This window comes from Lontra canadensis, unplaced genomic scaffold, assembly GCF_010015895.1.
Source record: "Lontra canadensis isolate GAN:19392208 unplaced genomic scaffold, GSC_riverotter_1.0 scaffold19, whole genome shotgun sequence".
NCBI lineage: Eukaryota > Metazoa > Chordata > Mammalia > Carnivora > Mustelidae > Lontra > Lontra canadensis.
The window spans coordinates 11,301,836-11,315,751 of record NW_022631013.1 but is presented as its reverse complement, the minus strand read 5'-3'; the positions used below and the strand labels follow the sequence as shown (position 1 = coordinate 11,315,751).

General features: G+C 41.8%; 1 protein-coding gene across 3 annotated transcripts in view; it reads right to left on the bottom strand.

Moving 5' to 3' along the window:
* RUSC2 (RUN and SH3 domain containing 2) overlaps positions 1–13,272 on the bottom strand; it is a 70,304-nt gene extending 57,032 nt beyond the window's left edge. For all 3 annotated transcript variants that reach the window (XM_032860495.1, XM_032860497.1, XM_032860498.1), the window contains exon 1: positions 12,956–13,272. The gene's annotated coding sequence lies outside the window, so the exon portion shown is untranslated. The remainder of the gene's footprint in view (positions 1–12,955) is intronic.
* Positions 13,273–13,916: the final 644 nt, after the last annotated feature.

Here is a 13,916-nt window from a genome sequence, read left to right as displayed (position 1 = left end):
CCACCAAGCAGGGAGCCTGATGCGGGGCTCGATCTGGAATCATTACCTGAGCCAAAAACAGACACTTAATGACTGAGCCACCCAGGCGGCCCTAGATGTATATGTATATATATTTTTAAAGATTTTATTTATTTATCTGACAGAGATCACAAGTAGGCAGAGTGGCAGTTAGAGAAGAAGGGAAGCAGGTTCAACACGGGGCTCGATCCCAGGACTCCGAGATCATGATCTGAGCGGAAGGCAGACCATGAGCCACCCAGGCACTCCTAGATGAATGTATTTTTAAGAGAATGGTTATGTGAATGAAGTTAAAGGGCTACCACTGAGGGTACTTCAACAAGTGAATGGAATACACTAAGTCATAAACTATAGGGCCTCAATAGCAACATGGAAAAATGCTTAGGAAATAATGTTAGTTAAAAGAAAGTAGAGTACAAAATAATTTTATGTTATAATTACATCCCTACAAACTTTATATATGCATGTAAACAGAAAAGATAGGCAGATCTACATGTGATTTAAATTTATTTTATTATCGTTTTATTTTTAAGTATTTTTTTTTAATTCCTACTTCCCCTTCACCGAATGCCAGCTTGATTTATAGATCTTCTTTTTATAAGGTCTTTATCTAGCCTACCAGTATTAACTGACCATTCTATCTTCTTTAAAACTTGTTTTAGGGGCAGCTGGGTGGCTCAGTGAGTTAAAGCCTCTGCCTTCGGCTCAGGTCATGGTCCCAGGGTCCTGGGATCAAGCCCCACATCGGGCTCTCTGCTCATCAGGGAGCCTGCTTCCCTCTCTCTCTCTGCCTGCCTCTCTGCCTACTTGTGATCTCTGTCTGTCAAATAAATAAATAAAATCTTAAAAAAAAAAAAACACTTGTTTTATAGGGCTAACACCAAACTTATCCTGGGGCCAGGCTAGAATTTCTGTGGATGTTAATATCATGGATCTTTGGTAAAAGCAAAAAAATCTTAGGAATATAGATTTGCTGAACTAGACTTTAAGTCAGTTCAGTTACCATAATTCATTCATCACACAAATATTTATTGAGCTTATATTATTTGTCAGACATTATGTTCGGGACATGAGTATATGTCCCTAGGGAACAGAAAGATCTTTGGCTCAAATATGACATTCACACAGGGCCTCAAACTTAGCCTTTTATCCTTATATACAAATGAATTCTATGTATAAATTAGGTATGCAAAATAGCTTTACTGTACATTTTTAAAATGTACAATCAGTGGGTTTTAGTGTATTTATAGGGTTGTGCAACCATCACCACAATCTAATTTTGCAGTATTTTCATCATCTCTAAAACAAACCCCATACCCATTGATTTTATATCCTTTAGTCTTACTGAACTCATTTATTAGTTATAATAGTTTTTTTGTGGATTCTTTAGGACTTTCTATATACAAGATCATGTCATTTGCTAACAGAATAGTTCTACTTTTTCCTTTGTAATCTGGATACCTTTTAGTTCTTTTTTTTTTTTTTTTTTTTTTTTTTTGCTTAAATGTGCTGGCTAAAACCTCCAGTATAATGTTGAAATGGCAAGAACAGATATCCTTCTCCTGTTCCTGATCTTATAAAGCTTTTAGTTAGGTGCCTGGGTGGCTCAGTTGGTTAAGCAACTGCCTTCAGAGCTCAGGTCATGATCCTGGAGTCTCAGGATTGAGTCTGGCATCGGGCTCCCTGCTCAGTGGGGAGTCTGCTTCTCCCTCTGACCTTCTCCCCTCTCATATACTTTCTCTAATAAATAAATAAAATCTTTTAAAAAAGAAGAAGAAAAAAAAGAAAGCTTTTAGTTGTCTTTTTCCATTAAGTACAATGCTGGTGTGGGGTTTTTTGTAGACGCCCTTTATCAGCCTGAGGGTGTTCTCTTCTATTCCTTTTTTTTTTTTTTTTTAAAGATTTTATTTATTTATTTGACAGAGAGAGATCACAAGTAGGCAGAGAGGCAGGCAGGGAGAGAGGGGGAAGCAGGCTCCCTGCTGAGCAGGGAGCCCGATGTGGGGCTTGATCCCAGGACCCTGAGATCATGACCTGAGCCAGAGGCAGAGGCTTAACCCACTGAGCCACCCAGGTGCCCCTGTTGAGTGTTTTTATCATGAAGTTGTCAAACGGTTTTTCTGCATCTATTGAAATGATCATGTGATTCTTATCCTACTTTATGTAAATATTTAAAATATGCCAAAATTATTATAATCCTCTTTTGGATTTCAGTCATTAAAAAAAAAAAAAAATTGTGGGGCCTGAAATCATGACCGTAAGATCAAGATCTGAGCTGAGACCAAGAGTTGGACACTTAACTACAGAACCACCCAGGTGCCCTGTCATTTTTAATATACAAACAACTTCAAAAACTAGGGGCACCTGGCTGGTTCACTTGGTAGAGCATGTGACTCTTGATCTCAAGGTTGTTGAGTTTGAGCCCCATGTTGGGTACACAGACGACTTAAAAAATTTTTTTTAAAAATCAAATACTGGATGAGACCAGGATCTCTCAAGATTTCTAAGAGATCCTGGATTCAAAGACTATTCCTGCACTCAAGAGTTTACCATTAGGTGTTAACTGTTATAATGGAGCCCCAGACAAGGCCAATGGCAGCACAGTGGAAATCATACCTAAGTTTGCAAAGGGTGATTAGGAAAGGTTTCAGAAAGGATGTCATATTAGTAGATTCTTTTTTTTTTTTTAAAGATTTTATTTATTTATTTGTCAGAGACAGAGGGAGAGAGAGCGAGTGAGCACAGGCAGACAGAGGCAAAGGGAGAAGCATTTCCCTGCCGAGCAAGGAGCCCGATGTGGGACTCGATCCCAGGACGCTGGGATCATGACCTGAGCCGAAGGCAGCCACTTAACCAACTGAACCACCCAGGCGTCCCTCATATGAGTAGATTCTTAAAGGAGTAAAAGAAATATTTCTGTGGGTGAGGGTAAGGACTTCAGTCAGAACAAATGTAGAGTTCCTCTTATTATTCAGCCATTAAGAAAGAAGGAAATCTTGCCAATTGTGACATGGGTGGACCTTGAGGGCACTATGCTTAGTGAAATAAGTCAAACAGAGAAAGACAATACCATATGATCTCATTTACATGCAAAATCTAAACAAAACAAAAAAAACCCAAGCTCTTAGATTCAGAGAACAGACTGGTCACTGTCAGAGGGAGGGTAGGTCGGGAGGGTGGGAGAAATGGGTAAGGGAGTAAAAAGGTATAAATTTCCAGTTATAAAAGAAAGGACCTGGGGATATAATGTACAGCATGGAGACTACAGTTAATACTATACTGCATATTCAAAAGTTGCTAAGAGAGTAAATCTTAAAAGTTCTCATCACAAGAAAAAAATTTTTGTAAGTATGTATGGTGACGGTTGTTACCTAGACTTTTTGTGGTGGTCATTTGCAATTTATGGAAATATTGAATCATTATGTTGTACACTTGAAACTAAATCAAATGTTGTATGTCAATTATATCTCAATTTTAAAAATGTGGCTTTCAGAACTATTCAGTAGCATATTTTCATTTTATACTTGTCTTTATTTTTAGATTCTCCACAGTGAGCATATTCACCTACAATAAGAAAAAAAAAATAAATGGGGCGCCTGGGTGGCTCAGTGGGTTAAGCCTCTGCCTCGGCTCAGGTCATGATCTCAGGGTCCTAGATTCGAGCCCCACACTGGGCTCTCTGCTCAGCAGGGAGCCTGCTTCCTCCTCTCTCTCTGCCTGCCTCTCTGCCTACTTGTGATCTCTGTGTGTCAAATAAATAAATAAAATCTTAAAAAAAAAAGACTACCAATTTTTTTTTAAGATTTTATTTATTTGAAAGAGAGAGAGGGAAAGCAAGAGGGAGAGAGCGAGCACACAATCCTCTGAGCTGAAGGCAGATACCTTTTTTTTTTTTTTTTTTAAGATTTTATTTATTTACTTGACAGAGATCACAAGTAGGCAGAGAGGCTCAGGGGGTGGGGGGGTGGGGGGAAGCAGGCTCCTCCCTGAGCAGAGAGCCTGATGCGGGGCTCTATCCCAGGACCCTGGGATCATGACCTGAGCAGAAGGCAGATGCTTTAACCCACTGAGCCCCCAAGGGGCCCCTGAAGGCAGATACTTAACGGACTTAGCTTCCCAGGTGTCCCAAGGCTATCAGTTTTACATAGGAATTTGGGAATCATTTGGTTTTATTTTTGCAAAACACATTTCATTTATATTTTTTTCAAACCATGACTGGCTACTAGTGGGTAGTCAACTGAAGATGGGATCTCAAATTCAATCATTTATGTGAACCTCTTTCTACTTTGGAATCATGACTCAGCAGGAGAAACATCTTTATCAGTGTCTTTCAAACTGTGCTTTACAGAGCTCCCTCATGGGACTGTGAGACAAGGAGATGAAGGAGATGGAGAGGAAAGGAGGGAGAGATGACCAGGTTAGACTCTATTTCCCCAACTCCTTGCCTGTTGTCAACCAAAACAGCTGGAATTTTATCTTTTTGTGTCCATTCTTGTGGAATATACTTGAACAAAGAAGTCCCTCTAAAAGAAGTCTGAGATTCTCTACTACAGATTTTCCCAACTGACACAAAGTCACAGCTGTCTTTTGTTCTCATGAGATCAATGACCCTTGTTAACTATCTATTACTACCACTTGGTTGGTAGAAAGGACTCACAAATGCATAATCAGGCAGGTGGTTCTGCTTCCAGGCCTTCCTTCTCTGATCTCTATCATTAGGGATGAATAAACTAGTAGGTTACTGTGTTGATGTCAAGCAAAACACTTTACATAAACCAGCCTATAAACCGAAATAAACACTACATTATCTAAGAAGTTAACTATAGCTTTAAGTATAAAGAAAAGAGAATAATATTTTAAAGAAGTAGACTAGCTCTTTTACAACCAAGAGGTAAGCTTCAAAGTAGTCACTTTGAAAGACTTATTTCATTACAGTAGTGCTCCTATACAAAATATTTCTAGAACTCCTGGGATGCCTGGGTGGCTCAGTTGCTTAGGAATCCAACTCCTGATCTCGGCTTGGGTCTTGATCTCAGGGTCGTGAATTCAACACCTTCACCAGGCTCCATGATGGGTGTGGAGCCTACATTTAAAAAAAAAAAAAATCTAGAGCTCCTATAAAAATTTTAAAAAGTATCTATGTTTAAAAAAAAAAAAAAAGTTGGGGGCACCTGGCTGGCTCAGTCAGTAGATTATATAACTGTTGATCCCAGGATCTTGAGTTCATGCCCCATGTTGGGTGTGGAGCCCACTCAAAATAAAAATTAAAAAATTATATCAAATATATATATAAAAACATTTCTAGAACTCCTCTTTTGGAACTGCAAAAAACCCACCTAGCCAACTCACCAAATTGTGAGGCATAATCACTGTTTTAAGCCACTAAGTTTTGGGGTGGTTTGTTATACAGCAATATATAATAAGTGAGACAGAAAAGTTTAAATCAGGGGCACCTGGGTGGCTCAGTCGGTTAAGCATCTGCCTTGGGCTCAGGTCATGATCCCAGGTCCTGGGATCCAGCCCCGCAGGGAGCCCGCTTCTCCCTCTGCCTCTTCCTCTCTCGCTCTCTCATGAATAAACAAATTTTAAAAAATCTTAAAAAAAAAATTGAAATCATTATGCTATGGGGGATATTGAAGGGAAAAGATTAGTCTTACAGAAAAACTCTAGCTATGCAGCTGTATCTTTTTTTTTTTAAGATTATTTATTTGAGAGAAAGAGAGAACGCACAAGCAGTGGGGAGAGGGAGAAGTAGACTCCCTACTGAGCAGAGAGGGGGGCTTGATCCCAGGACCCTAAGATCATGACTTGAGCCAAAGACAGAGGCTTAACCAACTGAGCCACCCAGGTGCCTGTATCCTTAAATAGAATACAACACTTTAAAAAACAAGTAAATAATATTTTGTAAGAGAACTCCATAATGAATGGGATCAGCAGTAGATCCCCAACTTTCTTGAGTTTTTGCTTTTTTCCTTAGGGTCACCTGAACCCTATCTATTTTGACGTTAGGAATACTCTGCTCTCCTGTTCTCTTTACCTGAGCATGGATAAAAATAATTTTCCATTTCTCTCTGAGTACACTAAATATAAGGCTACATTTTCTCTTTAAAAAGAGCTGTATAAGAAAAGAAAGTACAAAAGTATAAAAACAGATAAACAAGTTAAATATAGATTTTAGGATACTAAGATAAGCAAGTTAAGTATAGACTTTGCATCCTAAGATAACTAAAGTGTAACCAGAAGCTGGCTGGCCCTGTTTTTCTACCCAGTTATCAATACACTGTCTTTGACTATAGGACCTCATACAAATAAAAAACACAGCAGATTATTTCAAAGCTCAATGTCTTAACTTCCTGGAGAAAAAAAAAGACTATCCTATTAAACCAAGAATTCTAGAGAACAGAGGATTTCTTCCCGAAGCATCAAAATTTTTAAAAAATTTTAGGTATTTTGGTAAATTTCCTTTTTTTCTTTTCAAAGATTTTATTTATTTGACAGAGAGTGAGAGAAGGAATGCAAGCAGGGGGAGTGGGAGAGGGAGAAGCAGACTTCCCATGGAACAGGGAACCCGATGTCGGTCTCGACTAGATCCCAGGACCCAAGAATCATGATCTGAGCCAAAGGCAGCGGCTTAACAGCTAAGCCACCCAGGTGCCCCTTGGTAAATTCCTTTAAAAGTACACTTTTAGGGGTACTTGGGTGACTCAGTCGTTGGGCATCTGCCTTCAGCTCAGGTCATGGTCTGGGGGTCCTGGGATCGATCCAGCCCCCAAATCGGGCTCCCTGCTCAGCAGGAAGCCTGTTTCTCCCTCTCTCTCTAGCTGTCTCTAAGTAAATAAATAAAATCTTAAAAAAAAAAAGAAATAAAATCTTAAAAAAAAGAAAGTACACTTTTACTGGGGCATCTGGGTGGGTCATTTGGTTAAGTGCCTGACTCTTGATTTCGGCTCAGATCATCTCAGGGTCATCGGATGGAGTCCCATATCAGGCTCCATGCTCAAAGCAGTCCTCTTGTCCCTCTCCCTCTGCTTCTCCCCCAGCTCACAATCGCTCACGCTCGCTCTCTCTCAAACAAATAAATAAAATCCTTTAAAAAATAAAGCTACACTTTTACTTATACACTTTGTTTCACATACAATATATAGGTTATAACTTTTTTTTTCAACTTTTTCTTAATGATTCACTATGAACACTAATTAATATACTAGGCTAAAATACAATTTTGTTCTCAGTGTCTATTAAGGACTTGCATACCAAATTATCAAACCCCTTTCTAGTCAATAGGCAAGAAAAAGAAAAGGCATCTGAGTCTCTGTTTGCAGATGACCTGATCTTATAAGTAAAAAACCCTAAAAATACCCCACAAAACTGTTAGAACTAATAAATTAATCCAGTAGAGTTGCAGGACATAAAAATCTGTTTTGTTTCTATACACCAGCAAAGAAAAATATGAAAAGAAAATTAAGAGAACAATTTCACTTACAATAACATCAAAAAGAACAAAATACTCAGGAATAAGCTTAACCAAAGAGGTAAAAGACTTGGACACTAAAAACTATGAAATGAAAACACAAATAAATGAAAAGATAACCTGTGTTCATGGATTGTTAAGACTTAATATAGTTAAGATGTCAAAACCTGCAATATGTGACAACATAAATAGACATTATGCTAAATGAAATAAGCTAAGCGTAGAAAGAAAAACATTACCTGGTGTCACCTATATGAGGTATCTACAATAGGCAAATTAATGAATCAAAGAGTGAAATGGTAGTTGCCAGGGGCTGGAGGAGAGGGAAATGGGGAATTGCTGTTCAATGGATATAAAGTTCCAGTCAAGTAAGATGAATAAGCTCTAGAGATCTGCAGTACAACAATGTACCTACAGCCAACAATATATTGTTAAGTGTTCTTTCCACATTAACTAAAAAAAAAGTAAGTGCTACCCAAAGCAACCTGCAGATTCAATGCAGTCATTTTCAAAATCCTAACAATATTTTTTGCAGTGATGAAGAAATCCATCCTAAAATTCATGTGTAATCTCAAGGGTTCCTGAATAGCAAAACAATCTTGAAACAGAAGAATAAAGCCAGAAGGCTTCTCTTTCCTAATTCCAAAACTTTCTAAAAAGATACAGTAATCAAAAGAGTGTGGTATTGGTATAAATACAGAAATATAGACCAATGGAATTGAATACAGAGCCCAGAAATAAACTCTGGCAAATCTGGTTGATGATTTTTGACAAGAATGCCAAGACTATTCAAAGGGGGAAAGGACAGTCTTTTCAATAAACGGTGTTGGGAAAACTGATATCCATAGCGCAAAGAATGAAGCTGGGCTTTTGTCTTACACTATATACAAAAATTAACTCAAAATGGATCAAAGACTTAACCACAGACATAAGACTGTAAAAAACTTAGAAAAAAACATAGGGGGAAAACTTCATGACACTGAATTTGGCAATGATTTTTTATTGCCAACATTGCACCAAAACCACAGGCAACAAAAAGAAAAACAAATAAACTGGTTTTCACCAAAATTTAAACCTTTGTGCATCAAAGGTCAATCAACAGAGTGAAAAGGCAACCCACAGAAGGGGAGATATTGTCTATCATATATCTGGTAAGGGACTTCTATCCAGAATATATGAAGAACTCACGTAAGTCAATAATAAAAAGATATGTAACCCAATTAAAAAATGGGCAAAGATGGGGCACCTGGGTGGCTCAGACGGTTAAGAGTCTGCCTTTGGCTCAGGTTATGATCTCCAGGTCTTGGGATCAAGCCCCATGCTGGGCTCCTAGCTCAGTGGGGAGTCTGCTTCTTCTTCTCCCTCTGTCTCCCCCCCACCTTGTGCTTTCTCTCTCCCTGCCCCTTCCTTAAAAAGGAAGGAAATTCAGATACGAGCTGCAAAATGGATGAACCCTGAAGACATTATGTGAAATGAAATAAACCAGTCGCAGATAAATATGATTTAACTTACAGTGGTCAAATTCATACAGTAATCTAGAGTAGTCAAATTCATAGAGGAAAGAAAGCAGAATGGTAGTTACCAGGGGCTCTGGGGAAGAGGGAATGAGAGTTATTGTTTAATAGGTATGGAGTTTCAGTTTGAGAAGATGAAAAACTTTTGTAGATGGATGGTGGTGATGTATGGATAACAATGTGAATATACTGAATGCCACTGAACTGTACACTTCAGAATGGTTACAATTTCTCCAAAGAAGACATCCAGATGGCCAAAAGACACATGAAAAGATGCTCAATATCACTCACCATCAGGGAAATGCAAACCAAAACCACAATGAGACACTGCCTCACACCTGTCAGAATGGCTAAAATCAACAACACCAGAAACAAGTGTTGGCAAGGATGTGGAGAAAAAGGAACGCCCTCTGCACTACTGGAGGGAATGCAAACTGGTGCAACCACTAAGGAAAACAGTATGGCGTTTCCTCAAAAAATTAAAAATAGAACTACCCTATGATCCAGTAATTGTACTACTGGGTATTTCCCCCCACCCCCCAGAAAAAAGCAAAAACACTAATTTGAAGGGATGCATGCATTCCTATGTTTACTGCAGCATTATTTACAGTAGCCAAACTATGGAAGCAGCATAAGTGTCCATCGATAGATGAATGGACAAAGAAGACATGGTGAGTGTGTGTGTGTGTGTGTGTGTATAAAATACAGAATATATATATTACAGGATATTATTCAGTCATAAAAAAGAATGAAATCTTGTCATTTATAACAACAAGGATAGAGCTAGAGAGTACAACACTAAGCAAAATAAGTCAGTCAGAGAAAGACAAATATCATATGATGTCAATCACATGTGGAAGTTAAGAAATGAAACAAATAAGCAAAGGGGGAAGAAAGAGAGACAAACTAAGAAACAGACTTTTTTTTTTTTTTTTTAAGAGAGGGGGGAGGGGCAGAGGGAGAGGAAGAGAGAGAATCCTAAGCCTACTCCATGTCCAGCATGGGGCCTCACACAGAGCTCAATCTCATCACCACCTGAGCCCAAATATGAGTTGGATGCTTAACTGAGTGAACCACCCAGGAGCCCCCAGACTCTTAACAAGGGAGAACAAACTTATGGTTACCAGAATGGAGGTGGGTGAGGGAATGGGGGAAATAGGAAATGGGAATTCAAAAGTATAATTATGATGAAAAAATGATTAAAAAAAGAATGGTTAGAATGGTAGACTTTATGTTATACATATGTCACCACAATTAGAAAAAAAGAGAGAGTTAATGTGGTACAGGAGGTTCTGCTATGTGTTGTATTTTTTTGTTAGAATCTACCCACCCCCATCCCACTCTCATCTCCATTCCTGGCCATCACTCTCAGAGCTACGTTGATATCTGGCCACTCAAAATAATATGTTCATTTTCCATGACAGATTCTTTGAAAGGTACTATAATATTGTATGCCAGTGTCTGAGTGGGTGTTTTCTGGGTAACCCAAACACTGATCAATCAGACTACCTTCACAAAGCTTGCCCTTACCCTAATGTGTCATGAGCCACCCCAGTCAAGTGACTTTTAATAGGGTGCTCAGTCATTGTGTATGAGTAACAGAAGAAAAGGGTGAGTTATTGTCCTAAGTTTGCAGAGAGAAAATTAGAACGCATAAGCCTTCCCATGAACTAGGGTTGCCAGATTTAGCAAACAAAAATACAGGACACCCTGTTGTTTATCTGAAATTCAAATTTAACTTGGCATCTTGTATTTTATCTGGCAACACTATGAAGTACTAGAAGTTGAAAAGAAAATCAATAAAATAACCCAGAGTGTTCAGAGCTCCCTGAGGTCCTACTTGATAGGGAGTCTAGACAGGTTAAAGTAAAAAAGCTCCTTAAAAATTGGTTCCACTTCCCCCACCAAAAAAACATATTGATCTCCACATGCAATGCTCATGTGGACTCCATCTCAGGAGCCCCTCCCTGGTTTGGGTATCTATGGTCCAGGACTTACTTTATAAAGACAGATCAGAGGGTGGAGAAAAAAAAAAAAAGTGAAGAAGGATAAATCAAAGCTAGAAATGGGTGAGAACATACTCAGCTTCCCATTAGGCTGGCCTGGCCTGGAAAAGCGACTTTCAGCACTTAAAATCAGGGGAAATCAGATTTTGACCTGGCTCAAAGTGGAAGAGAAACAAAGGTGGTAAGTATCCTATGGCACTTTTAGTAGGAGGGCCACAGGTAACAGAATACAGGAATAGTGGTGGGATCTCTCTTCCTTCCACAAAGCCATACCACTGCCTCCTAAGAAACTCCAATCATTATTTGTACTTACTAATACTCTGAACCCCAGTTAAGGCCACTACTGGTCAAGCAACTACTTGTCAGCTTATCAGCGCCTACAGCTTCCCAGCCATTGTTTCATGACTGCAGTATCACCTACTTCCCCACCAGAACCTGGGCTAAAACGGGTCTCTGAACCCTGTCCCACCTTCAGGAATCTGAATCTGTTCAGGTTATCCTCCTAAGAATCAACAAAAACAGGTTTCAGGCTATTCTTTGAGAATGCATCTTTAAAAAGGTTCACATTCTCGTTTATTACTGACACTGTTCACATAGTGGTAATCCCTGTCTGACTCTGGTCTACTGAGATATAAATGGCTCAATATGGCCTGATCATACTACAGCAGTATTTAGGAATCTTTGATGTCTATCACAGTAGGCCTGCCTGGGAGGTCTACCACTCCAGTCTCTGAGGGGTGTGGGTGGGGGTATCCAGGAGCTAAAGAGTAAAATCAATGAGGACTTTCATTCCTCAACCTGTCCTGAACACTAGCTGACTGGCTACACTGAGTCAGCGTTAAAGGCTGTGGCTGACCTCCAGAATTCTTCCCCAGAGGGAGTAGTTAGCCTCCAGGGCAAAAGGAGCAGGTCACTTGGGCAAAGCTCTTTCAGGATTATCTGGGCAGCCTCTAAGGCACTTACCAATAAGAATTTCTGCAGCACCCCCGCCCCCTTTTTAGAACATTAGTGGAAAACAGCTGATACATATAAGGTCCTACCTGAATGAAGTTAGATGTGTGAATTATAAGACTGAACATATTCCGTTGTTGGCTTGCCACATGAGCATCACAAGTAACCCTCCAGATACACCCCCCCCCCATGTTAAGTAGAGACACCTTTCCCACCAAAGCACTCTGCCTCACACCTTCTACATTGGGGTCATTCATTCAATTTATCCACCCGTCAAATATTACTGGGTGCAAACATGTCAGGTACTGTGCTGGGGCGCTGGAGATACAAAAGAATACTGTATGTTGTTTGCCCCCAGGGCAGTCCCCTGGCGTCTGCTGGGCCAGCTGACAGTCCCAAACCAGCTCCGGGCACGGGATCACCGTGCCCTTCGCAGCAGGTAAGTGCATGGGTGGGGAACCGGCAAAATGTCAGGCCAAATGTTTTCCTAAGGTGAGAGCGAGAGAAAGATCTTAGCCTGACTCAGGCAGATACCAACTCCGGAACCAGGGGCCAAAGGGGCGGAGGGCACCGACGGCCTGCCTGGGACTGGCTGTGCGGAAGCCCCCGCCACGGTCACGGGGCTGGCTGCTGGGCCGCTGCGCTCTCTCAGGGCCCGCAAAGGAGATGTGGATACAACGATACAGCTGGGCGCGAGTCAGCTGAGGGGTGTCACCGCAGGGACAGTCTGAGGAGACGGTTGGGCTGGATCTGAGGTGACGCCCAAAGGGATGTTTGGTCCTTGGTGCTTGAGGGTTCAGCGGATGGTAGAACTGTAAGGTCAGGAGGAGGTCGGTCCAGAGGGTGGGAGCGGACCGGGAGGGTGGGGATGAAGGGCCACCTACAGGGCTGAGGGGGAAGGGCGGGGGCACGGAGGGCTTTCTCCTAAGGGATCCTTTGGAACGTGAGAGCAGTGGGTCTTCCGGACCCCGCCAACCCCAAAGAGGCGTCCCTACCTCGTTTCTCGCCTCAGCGTGAGCCTACGGTGCCGGCGGCAAGGGTGCTGGCGGCGGCTGCGGCGCCGGCGGCCGCGTCTCGCGCACTCCTGGGGTAATGCTGCAGCTGGCACAGGCCGGCGCCCCCCTCCTCTCCGGCCGGGTTGGTAATGTCCGGCCCCCCCTGCAGCAACGGAGCCGATGGTCCGATCTGGCTTTCCCTCCAACCGCCCCTCCGGACGGCGCGTTGGTTCGGTCCTCTGGGCCGGCCGTGCTTGCCCACCTCCCAAGCGGCTCACTGCTAGGGGTGCCGCGAGTCACGCGCAGTGCTTTCCGGCGACGGGAGCGGCGAGGCTTCGGCCGCAGCCCCGCCTTCTGCGGCCCCTGCCCCGCCCCTTTGGGGTGGTGCGCCGCAAGCGCGGCTGCGGTACCGAGAGCCCAAGGGACCGTAGGCGCCGGCCTAGCGGCATTAAAGATAGGTATATCCGTCGCACCTTCTGGTAAAGAAGCAGTTCTCAACCCTGACACCCCAGCAGAACTTCTTAGGGAAAACAGAAACTCGAAATACAGCAACAAAACCAAGGCTTGACCTCGGCAGAGATGGGCTGAATCAGGATCTCCGGGGTGGGAGTGTAGTGGTCCTTGGGTGGCGCCCAGGCTTTAATATTTTTAAAAAGTTTTCCATGCATCGCCAGGATTAAGAAGTACTGGTAAAACCCGGAACTGACAAAGATTCTCTCTTTTGACCAAAACCTTAGGCTCTTCTGAATTCCCTGCTGGACGAGGCCTGACCTTGGGCTTCCCTGGAGAATCCAATTTGAGCAAGAATCCCAATTTAGTGAGAATCCCCCACCTTACTATCTGACCACCCTCCATATCTTAACAGCTTGACCTGCCTTTAGCAATAATTATTAAGACCATCTGTGGTTTAAATGTGTCTTCTAGAAATCCACACATTGAAATACTCCCAAACGCTATGGTA